This window comes from Mustela putorius, unplaced genomic scaffold, assembly GCF_011764305.1.
Source record: "Mustela putorius furo isolate JIRA1106 unplaced genomic scaffold, ASM1176430v1.1 tig00003987_pilon_pilon_pilon, whole genome shotgun sequence".
NCBI lineage: Eukaryota > Metazoa > Chordata > Mammalia > Carnivora > Mustelidae > Mustela > Mustela putorius.
In genome coordinates, this window is record NW_025422126.1 from 15170579 (window position 1) to 15184726 (window position 14148).

A 14148-nucleotide genomic window follows, 5' to 3' on the forward strand; every position below is an offset into this window, starting at 1 on the left:
AGACTTAGTATGTCATGCAAATCTAATGGCGAGAAAGGAGATTTGTTGTTAAGTTTAAGAATAAAATCAGCATCTATTATTTAAAACCCTTAGAAGTACCTGAATAACTATTTATAATTTTCAAGGATATGGATACACAATGCCATAAGACTTTCTAAGCTTGAGAAAGCAAGAACCACCTGCATCAAGCTGGGTTTTTTTCCTGGGAGACACAAAGATGAGAGAATGACAGCATACCAGAAACAAAATGACAAATAAATAAAATCCATGATAAGAGTCAAGATACAGAGGAAATTATACTGTAAGCCTTACTAAAACATCTGGACCATTTCATGGACAGCATCAAGAAAGTTTAGAAACAGTTTGGATGTTGAGAGTGGAATACGGGTGGAGGCTGGGAGGACCCTGACAATCCTCAAGCCACACCAAAAAAGAAAAAAAAAATTCTCAGTAATACGTGTCTTAACAATCCTCAAGACAAATCACTCAGCTGCCATTACGACCAGATACCATACAGAAGTTATGAACAGGATTGCCAGACAGACTGCATAATTTTGAAACCTAGTTCCACCACTTAAAGAATGTGACCTTGACAAATTATTGAATCTCTTCATAACTTAGGTTCATTATCTTCAAAGTCGGAAAAATTACATTACTCATCTTTCAGTTTTGTTGTGAAGGTTAAATAAAATTAATCTCTGTACAAACATTTGGAAAACTGCCTGACACATAGACAGTGCTATATCAGTGTTTGAGATTATTACACTCCCAGAAGCCCGCCCAACCCATATGAATTTCTAGAGCCACAACTGCTTGAGGACATAATAATTGATGTCAGTCAGCTGTGGGGTAGAAAGCAAAAGGGGAGAGGAGAATAGCTTTCACATTCATGACAAGAGCAGGTTTCATGTTGTTTCTAAACATACTTTATATTCTTTCAAAGACAGGAACATTATTGTTTAAATTGACAATACTTTCTCCTTCTCTCCGCTTTCTGTTTTTGAGTCCTTACCTTTGCCAGTAGGATGTGGGAGAAAGTTGACTGGGTCATTTGTAGTAGCTACACTAATTAGAGATTCTCCAGGTAAAATTCTATTATGGTCCAGATTATTTAAACTTAATGAAGAACTAGGATCAAATATTAGCAGGAAATGTTGCTAGAACACATTTTCTAAAACATGACATAAGAGCTTTTATCAAAACCCTTTACAACTGAATTCTTATTTCTGGGTGATGAAATTATGAGTGATTTACAATTTCATCTTTTTATTTTTTTGCATTTTCAAGAATTGACAATGAACATAAGTTGCTCTTATGATCAGTTAAAAAAAAGTTACAAATCTTAAGGAGTTGAAAAGAAAAAGATACAAAAATTTTTTTATGTATGATTAACACAATCATATAATAAGCAAATAAAACTGTGTTTATAGAAAGTACTGGAAGGAAAAAAGTATCTACAATTATTTTCTCAATAGACAATATTAGCCTATCTTTTATTTTTCTTTCTTCCAAGTTCAAAATGAACGTGTGGCACTTTCATTAGGGAAGTATAGCAATTAATTATAATTAAAGCATAAAACTTCAAGCAGATTAATCTCAGGTGTTTGAAATTCAAGACTCTGTTTTTCTTCTTGCCTGAATTAGGCTTTAAACTTATTGGAAATTTATTTCCTGCTCAAACTATAAATGAGAAGAAAGTAGGCAAGGGAGGAAAGAGAGACTGTCATGCAATGATAGAGTGAGAAAAGTAGTTATTTATAGTTTCCAGACTCTTCTAGGCTTTCAGCAATGCCCAGCAATCCTTTTAGTTGTCTAGTCAGCTACTTTTCCCACACCCCAAAGTGGCTATTATAAACTTTCATTACTCTCTTCAAGATCCCTTTCCAGCCCACTCTCTCTCCACAGAGGACCTTGCTTCCTACCTTATTGAGAAAATAGCAATCATTAAGCACAAACTTCCTTACCTCCTATCCCCTAGTTTCCATTGCAAGCTGACTCATATCTTAAAATCTTAACCCAAGCTTATCTTCTCTCTTTCAGGGAGGGAGAATTAGGTATTCTTCTTTCTTTCCAAGGTCATCTCACTTTTTATGCTCCTGGTCCCAATTTTTTTTTTTTTTGTACCTCCTTTAAGTTATTACCTTAGTGCTATCCTCTACTGATTCCTTCCATTCATAGCATCTCTGAGTTCTGTTTCCTTCTCATGCTACTGCCTCTTTCCTTTATTTAATAACCCAAAGCAGTTCGACATTGACTTGGGGCAGACATTACTACGCTGCTACCCCAGAAGTGATCTTAAAATATCCCTCTATCTTCTTCAACTTCCACCTTTAAATTTGGACTCCTGTTTCTCTATTTCAAAATACAACCTTTCTTAGCTCCTAAAACACATTCCTAAATATCTCCTCCTGGATATTTCATACATACTTATGGATAATATGTCCAATACTGGACTTATTCTCTCCACTATGGAACTTGTTCCCTCTTCTGTATGTTCTAACTCCTCAGTGCTATCACCAACCAGGCACATATTGTAGAAACTTCTGAGCCATCCATGCTTCATTGCTCATCTCCTTCATTCAGTCAAAAAATAATCCCCATAATTTCTATTTCTAAAATACTTCTTGAATTCAACTCCTGCTCTTCATATTCACTATGTTAGTTCAGGTCCTCTCACCTAAAATAACTCCTTGAGTAGTCAAGAGACCTTTCCTTGCTCCTTTCTAATCCATTCTTCACATGGCTTCTAGAGTTGTCTTTCTAAAGCATCATGTCATTGGTCTATTTAAAAACTTTCAATTGCCCCCTGTGGCTTTGAAAAAGTTCAAAGTCTTTACACTGCTTACAAGCCCTTCACAGTCTGGTCCTCCTGTGTGTTACCAAATTCCTATCCCTTCTCCTCTCTGATGCACCTTAAGATTTAAAAGAACAAATGGTCTCCATGTCTTATGCCTTTCCATGTGGTCATTCCTCCATTTAAAATGATTTGTCTACTTTCTTCAGCTGCCAGGTTATTCTTACTCTAAGTCCATGTTTCTAAAATTTTACTATGCTTACAATTCACCTGGATATCTGGTTAAAATCAAATCCTGACTTCATAAGCCTGGGCTGGATCTTGGGAAACTGCATTTTCAACAAACTGTTAGGTAATACCTAGGAGTATTCATTCAATTCATTCAATCTGAATGAGTATTACCCAGGAGTATTACCTAGGATCAGATTGAATGAATTAATATGTGAATAAATAAAGATAGAAATATTATCAAAACTAAGCTTCAAGGGATTCAATAGATCTGTTTTAACACTAATCAAAACACAAATATTTATTGAAAATCTAAAATTATTATTCATTTTTGGTACCAAATTTTATAGCCCAATGCTTGGCTTTTAGTAAAACCAAAGAGCATATTTGTTAGATGGGTGACAGCTGGCTGGCTGGATGGCTATTTGGCTGGCTGGCTGGATGGAAGGCTAAATGGATGGATAAATGCCAAAAATAAGAGGAAGGTTGTAAGACAAACCTACAAGTCATGAATAATCATTCACAACAAATAAATCAACAAGAAGACTAACAATGTATTTATGAAAAATTCAGTGATTCACCTAAGTTTCATACTTGAATGTTTAGGACAAAACATTGAGACACAATAACAGAAAGTGAATGAATATACAATGAACACAAAAGATTGGAAAGGGAGTAGACACATGGGAAGAACTGGTAACATAACAAACAAGGGGGCATGATGTATAGGAAAGAATGAGTCTTTTAAAGTGAATTCAAATTAAATGCAATGGGGAGAAAAAGAGAATACTATTGTTTTTGAGTACTGAAAATCTTCATCTCATGATGTGAAATTCTGAAAACTTCCCAGATTGTAACCTATTTCTGTTCCCCTACTGAAAAAAGAAAAGAAAAGAAAACTTACACCAAAGACTTTCATAGTGGAGTTATCAACTAAGGACTTGCCTGTGATAGTTAAAAAATAAGAAGCATGTACATCAGAGTTAAAATTCTTTGGTGAATTTTAAATCTTCTTAGCCAATGTTACATTTAGATATCTTGGCTTCTTTCTGAAGCTACCGAAAAAGACAGAATGGTGTCAGGGACGAGAGTTAGAGGGGGAATGATTGCAAGTAAAACCCATTCCCAATGCCTGCCTTATCACAGAAGACCAAAGGCAAAGATAGAAACTGGAATAAAACAGAAGAAGCATCTATAAAATAAGGTTGCTGGGTCAGCCTAGTGATAATCATTTGAAAATATTACCAAAAATCCTGAAGCCAAATGAGATGATAAGCTAAGCTATAAGTAGATATCAACAAAGTTATAAACAAAGACCATCTATCTTTAATCTGAAGCTAAGAAAAAATGTTAATGAAGGAAAAAATTATTATTATAAGTATTCCTATTGTAGGTTTAATGGATATTTTTGTTTTGTTTTTCCATTAATTGTAAAAGTAATAATGATCATCTCCTTAGTCACTCATAGGATATATGAATATTTAAAAACAATATTTCAATAGCTGAATGTCAAAGATCTTGCTGAATAGCTCAAAGGATCACTAACAGGGCACATAAAACCACTAACATAAATCTAGTACTGAAGATGTGCCAAAAAATCTGCAAGTATTTTCATTTGCCTTGCATAATCTTTTTAGTTACCTTAAGGAATAAGAATGTCAATGTCTATACTGCAACCAGAGAGATGCCATAGAATATGTCAAATAATGTTACTTCTCTCCTTAAAACTCCCTCCAATAAATTCCCATCTCATTCAGGAAAAGGAAAAAAAAAAGCCCAAGCCCATGTAGAAGATTCACAAACCTACATAATGAAAGTCCACACTACTTCTGTGGCCGCCTCTACTACTACTCTGTCCCTCTCATGCTCCTCTAGCCACACTCTTATCTATTTCACATAGTTAGCTAATGTACTCCTGATTCATTCAGCACTTTTACACGTTCTATCCTAAATGATCTTCTTCCAGTTACCTGAAAGTGCTACCTCACTCTAAGTCTTTACAAAATGTTATTACAGAGATGCCTTACTTACCACTTCTTGATGACATTTCCCAAATCCTATTTTATTTTTTTATTTTGCATTTATCACTGCCTGGCATACTCTGTATTTATTTGTTTATTTATTTTCTATTCTCTATCCCCTATCTCTCAGGAGGAATTTAATTCATTGTTATATCCTCAGGGCCTAGAACATGGTAAAAGATCAGGGCCCAGGACATAGTAAAAGCTCAATAAACATTTATTGAATGACTAACTAGTAAAGGGTTAAACATGAGGAGACCACAAAGGGGGACTTATGAGACTTGCTTTGTACCTGAGTGATTCCCTGTAAGAGGAATAAGAAGGTTGCTAGTGAGGAAAAGAGTTTTCACATGAAAGACATTTCCATGAAAGACATGCATGTGAATAATCAGAGAAGCAAACATGGTAGAAAACTTCTTTAAGGATTTTATTTATTTATTTATTTATTTATTTATTTATTTATTCATTCATTCATTTATTTATGCCCTGCAAATTCTAGCCACTTCAGCAGCAGTAAGTTCCAATATCACTTTCTTCCACTCTTTAACACTTTTCCTCTCTGCCAGGCAGAAAGATAAGATACAGATACAACTCCCTGGTGTATTTTACTTCTTCAGAGATCACAATCTTGTATTATCTGTTGCCTAGTACCCCCAAAAACACTTGCTTTATGACTTTGCTCCAGTTTTATAGTTATTTATAAACCAAAATTAAGTCTGATACTCATTATTGCATCACTTCTAAACAATATATCTTTTGAACTTCCATTTTCATCAAAATCTTAGAGTCACATTAGCTTACTTTAATTTATGAAAAATGCTCACAAAATAACCTATTTGACAAAATGAGTCAGTAAATCATATTTACTGTCTTCCAGATCAAAAGCCTAACTTTATTTTTTAATTCAAACAGGGGTATAAATACACCCTTCCATGACAATATCTCACTTCTTCATTCAAAGTAAATGGACAGAAAGACAGACACACACACACACATACACACACACAGAGAGAGAGACAAGCAGAAAGACAAATGGAGCATTTTCATCAGTATGTTATCTGGATAAACTAAGTACTAATACAATATTTCCTATGGATCCTTTCTTTGCTTTTCTCTTACAGTAGCTATTTATTTTTTATAATATGAAAGGGATAGAAGTAGTGAGGTCATTGAACAGAAGTTGACAGTACTCTCACCATCTCCCTCTAAGTATAGATAGATGGAGAATTCAGAATATGACAATATGAGACAAAACTAATTACCTTGATTTTTCCATAGTAGAAATAAGTTAAAGAGCCAGAAGTACAGGAAGCCGTATCACAGGTTTATAGGGCCTTAATTAATGATACTTTGTAGACATTAGTATTTCCAAATATTAATATTCTTTTTTTCGGTGACTGAGATGACTTGACACCTGGGAAAGGCATCATAATGTCTCTAAATAAAAGAAGGGTAAAATGAAAATGCCATTTGAAAGATTTGATTCTATACAGCATAAATTTCTTTCTACCCATGAGTTAAGTTTAATTTTATGTTGATTTTTTATCTTTTAATAACTTTAATTTCTTTTTGTTGTAATAGTGAAGATTACTATGTGTTTTTGTTTTTATTTTTGTTTTTGTTTTCTTTTCCTCATAAGAAAAAAGGGGCATTCTGCTTGGTCATTGTCTTTGCTCTGATATAATGTGGGTGATTTCTTGGAGCTATTTCCTGCCATTCCTGCCCCTAGCTACAGTTTCAGGTCTGGATATTTCTTCTTTGTGGGGAATAAAAGTGGTAGGAGAAAAACTAAGCAGATATAATGTCTTTGAGTAAAACTGACTACACTGTCTTCTGAGATTTTGTTAAACATCTTATTCTAGGGGGCACCTGGGTGGCTCAGTGGGTTAAAGCCTCTATCTTCGGATCAGGTCATGGTCCCAGGGTCCTGGGATGGAGCTCCGCATTGGGCTCTCTGCTCCGCGGGGAGCCTGCTTCCACCCCTCTCTCTCTGCCTGCCACTCTGCCTACTTGGGATCTCTGTCTGTCAAATAAATAAAAATAAAATCTTTAAAAAAAAAAAAACATCTTATTCTAGGATTGACTCTTCCAAATCATAATGTTATATTTTATTATTTATTTATTTATTTATTTATTTAACATTTATGAGGCTTTATTTTTTTCACCCCAGACAAGTCTGGCCTTCCAAGCCTGGCACATCTGCATCTTTGCCCCTCAGACCCAGATGGGGAGTCATTTCTTAATAAACATCTATACTCCTCTGGCAGAGTTAGCTGGGGAAGGGATCCCCTTAGGATCCTTCACGTTCCACAAAGAAAGCCAGTGTCAAGATTTACTTCATTTTATCCATTTTTCCTCCAACAGCTACTTCCAATAGCCTTCATTTACTTGTTAAATTTTTACTAGATAAGGAGGATGATATGGGTATGACCCTGGGGAATAGGGTTAGATGCCCCAGAAGCCAAATTATACCACACTCGTATATTCTACTCAAAAATTTTTAGTTTCTTTCCTTGGCCACTAATTTTTCAAGGTTGTTGCTTTAGAGTGCAACCCTTTCTTTGGTGGTGGGAATTTTTTTTTTGGGGGGGGGGGTTCTGTATGTCTGTGTCTGTGTCTGTATGTTGACTAGCTTTAACTATATTTTGCTCATGTAATTAAGTATTGGGAAGGGGAAAGTCTTTGCTGCAGTTAATATATGCCATCATAATCTAGAGGTATCTTTAATTTGATTTTCATTACAATCCTGAGGGCAATTAGTTTTGCCATTGTAAAGTACAGAGAGGTCAGGAGTGTTAATGAGAAGATTAAGTAAGATTTTAAATTTTTCATTCTTTAACAACACTAATTGAACTCCTACTATGTGCCAAACAATGGTCTGGGGAATACAGAAGTTAACAAGATAGGGCAAGGAACATCTTGTTCCTTGCCCTCAAGAGCTTACCCACTAGTAGGGAAAATAGACAATTAAATGATTGATTATAATACAGAAAAATAAGTGCTATGATAGAGGAAGCTACTCTTCATAACGAAGATGCTTAATATAATGTCAGTGAGAGCTTCTCAAGTTAACAAAATACAGACTCAAGTACTGTAATACAGCAGATGCTCAGAAAATGTTAGCTTTATGCAATGGCCTGAACAACATATACCCCCAAAGTTCATATGTTGAAACTCTAATTCCAAGGTGCTGATATCTGCAGATAGGGCCCTTGGGGTTAGAACATGAGGATGGAGGCCTCGTGATGGAATTAGCAGTCTTATTTTATAAAAAGGACAGGATAGAGCTTTTTTTCTGCTTTCTCTGTTCTCCAACATGTAATAAGGAGATGACCATCTACAAACAAGGAAGAAGGCTTTCATTGTGATCTTAGACTTCCTACCCTCCAGAGCTGTGGGAAGCAAACATTTGTTGTTTAAATCACCCTTCAGTGATATTCTATTATAGCATCCCAGGCAAAATAAGACATTATCTTCCTCCTGAACCTCCTAACATCTGCAAAGCATAATGGTATTCTATGCTGTCTACTTCTAATGCTATTGGAAAGGAGCCACGAGACAGCATGCACAGCAAAAGTATTTATTATCTCTCAGTATAGGCTGATGAGAGTGAAATTCTGAGAGCCAAATACACATCATACAGTGTAAGGGCAGGTCCTTCTCATGTCAGATAGTTTAACTTGTGGGTTTAGCCATGCACATGATATCAGTGGGATAGGAAGCACATCATATTCATTTTTTAAAATTTTTAAAAGATTTTATTTATTTATTTGATAAAGAGAGATCACAGGTTGGCAGAAAGGCAGGCAGAGGCAGGGGGGAAGCAGGCTCCCTGTTGCGCAGAGATCCTGATGTGGGGCTTGGTCCCAGGACCCTGAGATCATGACCTGAGCCAAAGGCAGAGGCTTCAACCCACTAAGCCACCCAGGTACAACCCCATTTTTTAGTAAACAATGAAGTGGGTACTAGAAGAGGAGAAATAGATATTTGTTCCCCATACTTTCTGTCTGTCCAATAGAGTCTTAAGTTCATAATTCTATCTACTAAATGACTGTTGTCTCATCTGAATTAAAACATGTTCATTATAATACTTTGGGTTAAGGCGTTCAGCTGGAAACCATGCCTCAGGGCTAGAAATAATGTTTTAGATTTTCTCTCTTCTGGAACAAACTTTTTAAATTCATCTATAGCCACTGACAATATAACCTTTGTGGTTTTAATAGAATTCTTTATTCTGCACTCTGTATTTGCATAGTGTCTTTTAATCAAGGGGAAAAATCATTACAGGCACTAATTAACCTTACCAATGTCCCTGTCAGAAAAGAAAATTATAATGTTACTATAAATGCATCTATCTATCTAACTACTCTTTCAGTTTCACAAATATTAGGGAAGTCTAACAACATGTTCATCTCAGTAGTTTTAATGAAGGCAATCTTTAAAATAAATTTTCAATTTCAACTCATGTATTGGGGCATGTAATAAAGTAGATGCAATAGTTTCTAAATCAATTCTGACTAGGTTATTTAAGTAGAAATGGAGATAAAGGGAAAAATTTTTAAATAAGTCATTAAATCACTCATTGCAATTAATAACTCATTTCAAAAGTGTACAATTTTTCATAGCAATCAGAATTTTTAAGTGCTTCTCAATATAACTACCATATCAAAATGATCTTGCTAAGTGGATAGAAAAACAGGTATGGCTATAATGTGTGTCTGTGTGTCCTTTCATGCATCCATCCACCTGTGTATCTATGCATCCATCCAAGCAACAACTCTTTAAAGTTAATGACTGCAGTGATGAAAGTTTAGAAGTGCAAGCAGAAATCATATTTTTTGGTTGAAATTATTAAGGAAAACTCCACAAGACCAACTGAGACATAATGAATGATTATGACTTTAATAGGGGTAGATAAACATGGAAAAAAAAATTACAGGTAGAAGGAGAAGTATGGACCAAACCATAGAAGCAGAAAAAACTACGTTTGGAAGAAGATGAGACAGCATAAGCTAACCTAAGTACTTACCAGAACTTAAAAGCATTTATGAGTAATATAAATAGGAGGACTTGGAGTAGGGAGCAAAGTTATAGGAAGTAAGTCTGAAAAGGCAGTTAGGATCTAAATTTTTTAAAGGTCTGAGTGCCTAAGTAGACAATATAGAAATTATTTCATCATTAGTGTGAGCCACTGAAAGCTATTAAACAATAAAATAAAGACGTACTTCTGGAAATCCAGTCCAGAGCTATGTATAAAATATATTGTATGAGATACTGACTGACAGTAGGGACAAAAGTCAGGAGGCTTTTCAGTATACAAAAGCACTAGGTAAAGACTGCATGTTAACTATACTGGAACTAAAATCAAAAACTTAATTTAAAAAAGAAATATATATATATACACATAAATATAATCACGATGACTTGTGTTTTTAACACTTTTGTAGTCAGTATAAGGGAAGGATCAGGCAAACATGAGACACACAAAAAAAATCACAATTTCCTATTCTAAAATCTTTGTATGTATTAACTCATTTATAATCCTCACAACAAAAGATAAGACAGATAATATTCACTGCACTTTACACGTGAAGAAACTAAAAAACAGAGAATCCCAACCAAGTTTGACTGGCACCAAACCCAATACGAAAGTTTAAAAACAAAACAAAACAAAACAAACAAAAGCTGCCATTCATTGAGTGCCAACTGTACTAGTTTGATAGAAATTCCATAACAAAATGAGATAGAGTAGGAGGCTTATACAACAGGAATTCATTTTCTCACAGTTCTGGAGGCTAGAAGTCTAAGATCAAGATGAAAGCAAGGTAGGTTGCCTCTAAAGTTTCTCTTTTGCCTGTAAATAGCCACCTTCTTCCTGCCTCTTTATAGGGCACTTCTGTACCTATGCAGGCCTCTTATCACTCTGTATGTTCTAATATCCTCTTGTTATAAGGATATCAGTCAGATTAGATTAGGGCCCAACCTAACATCCTCATTTTAACTCATTTAACTATCCCTTTAAAGACCCTATCTTCAAATACAGTCCCATCCGGAGGGACTAGAGATTAGGACTAGAGATTAGGACTTCAAAATGAGAGATTTGGAGGGGAAACAATTCAGCCATAACACAAACTATGCTTCAGAGGGGTTAAATGCATTCTTAATTAACCCTCAAATAACTACACAAGAGTCTTACTGCCATGCACATTTACAAATGAAGAAACTGAGGTTCCAAAATCCACAGAAGCAAAGCTGTCCCCTCTAGGAAGATTCCTCTGAGACAAATGAGAAAGGAAGGAATAAAAGAGAGCCATGCAAAGACAAAAATGAGAGAGTGTCATGAACCAATCATTATAATCAATATAATTTTAGGTCTTTAATCACCAAGATATGCACAAATTTAACGTGATAGCAATTATTTTTTATATGGGTAGTTTAAGTAGTTATGGTAGTTATAACCATTATAAATGATACAGGTATAAATATATAGGAGTTATAAATGATATGGGTAGGTAGGTATAAGTTGTTACAAGAGTACAACAAAGCAGTATTTGTTTTTAAGCAAAGCAACAGTTAATCCCAAATGGATGAAGGAAAGGATCTGGAATTAACTTCCTAAAGATAAGGATGTCCAGGCTATTGATAGAAAACTTTTATTTTGCATAATCTATGTGTCAGGCTCTGTTCCAACCATTTAAAGTGTATTGACTCACTTACTCCTCATACCAGGAAATATTATCACATTTATCTTAACACATACAGGTAATTTAAGTAACAATGTCACATGACTAATAAGTGATAAAATTAGATTTTGAATTTAAACAGTCTGACTCTAGAATCCGCATTCTTAATCTCCATGTTATACTGGTTTGTTTGTTTGTTTGTTTTTTCTCATTACCTAGTAGAAGGAAATTTAATCTGTATGTACAATTGCTCATTATGTTAGGTACTGATGAGTTCTCTCCACAATGACCTGACCCAGGGGAGAAATGATGGCCAGGGAATTCAAGATGAGAAATACCTCCATCATTCTTCTGTGCTATCAGAGTCTTGATTTAATTGGACCTTCACAAAACTGTGAATGTCAAGCAGTCTTGATGGCTAGAAGCTTTGATGCCCACTACCACATGGGCACCTGCTACCACTGTGCTTTCTATTTCCTCAATAACATCATCCTGCAGTTAACCCTCAGTAATCTAATATGTTTCTCTACTATATATTATATTAGAAAGTTCATGGTATTTTATTATTTTACTTTGAACCCTTTCTTTTTTATCTGTCTGATGCCCCATCTATATAAGCACCTATCAGATCAATAGCCTTAGCTGGCTAATTTTGAGTTGCTGACCTACTTGGTATCATTCTTTTCCCAAAAGAAAAGACTTGTCCAGACTGAATACTGATTATGGCTCCTTAACATACTACCCTTCTAAGAAATTTCATATGATTTCCCACAATGGGTTATGACCTTTGTGCGTATTTCTCAGGAGGTAAGTATCTTGCACTATACTATCTTGTTCCCCATTTGCCCACTGGATAAAAGACTGTAATATCTTTAGAGACAGAAACCATGTTCTTCATTCATTTTTATTCGATGAGCACTTAATTAACAAATAATGTGATCTATACTTTGTCCTAGGTCTGGAAATAAACAATAAGATATGGGTTATACCATCAAGGGCCTTAAACTTTGATGAGGAAGGCAGAAATTAAAATAGAGTCTCATAAGCACAGTGATAGTGCCGTGCATGTGGGAGTAAATAATCGTCTCATAGAATAACTGCCACTTGTTAGTTGTGTGACATTGTTAAATTATTTGTATATGTTAAAATAAATGTGATAATGTTACCTGTTATTGTGAGGATTAAATGAGTCAACACACATCAAAGGTCTAGCACAGTACCTGACATAATACCTTATCATGCTTAATGAAAGTTATTTATCAATAGCCCAGACATCCTCTTCTTTGGGATATTAATTCCAAACTCTTCCTTTTGTCCATTTGATATTAAACACTGCATTGTTGTACCTACCCAAATCATAGCAGATAGCAGTATTATTTTAGATTTGGGCATATGTATGTAATTCAAGAAGTCAAAATTAGATTGATTATAATCATTGGTTCATGACACACTCTCATCCCTGGTCTTTGCATGGCCCTCTTCTATTCTTTCCTTTCTCTTTAGTAATATAATATTGGCAAAACCATCATCTGAAGTAGATGCTAGAAAAAGACAGAAACTTCCATATACCTTTGAGGCTTTTCACAATCCCATCCCCTGAATACTACTGAATAGCACTCTCTTGACCACTACCCTAATTATATGGTGGGTTTCCTTGGCTTTCCACATGCATAAGTGTGCATTTATATGTGGCTAGTTATCCAGTCATTTTATTTATATATGTATACATGCATGCATATATACATATATATAATATTTTTATATCATATATATTCTGAGAAAAAGTATATATTGGAGATTTCATGTTTTCTTACTCTATAAAAAGCTATCCTACTTACATAATCTTCTGGGACTTGCTTTTCCACTCAATATTAAAGTTGATCTGAATTTTTGCTTGTGCTATGGTTTTTCCTCTTTGAATACTATGTGTATCCTTGCATGAACATATCACTATCCATTCTTCTATAAATTCATATTTAGGCTATTTCTGGGTTTTTATTAATGTGAACATGCTATAAACATTCCTCTACATGTTTCCTGAACAAAATTTGCAAGAGTTTCTCTAGGGTATATATGTAGAACTAGAACTGATGGCTCATAGGATATGCAAATGTTCAATGTATAACAAAACGCCAAACTGATTTGCTATGCCAATTCATGCTCCCACCAGCAATATATGAGATCCCACTACACCACATCCTTTCCATTTGGTATTGTCAGCATTTCTGTTTGTTCCCACCTAAATAGATATAAAATGGTACTTCACCCTAGTCTCATTTTCTTTTCCCTGATTCCAATAAAGTTAAATATTTCTTTATAGGCTGATTAGCCACATGCATTTCCTCATCTGTGTTGACATTTATTGATATGTTGTTCATTAAATATTTACGAAATAAATCTTATGTTGATTATGCATATTGCA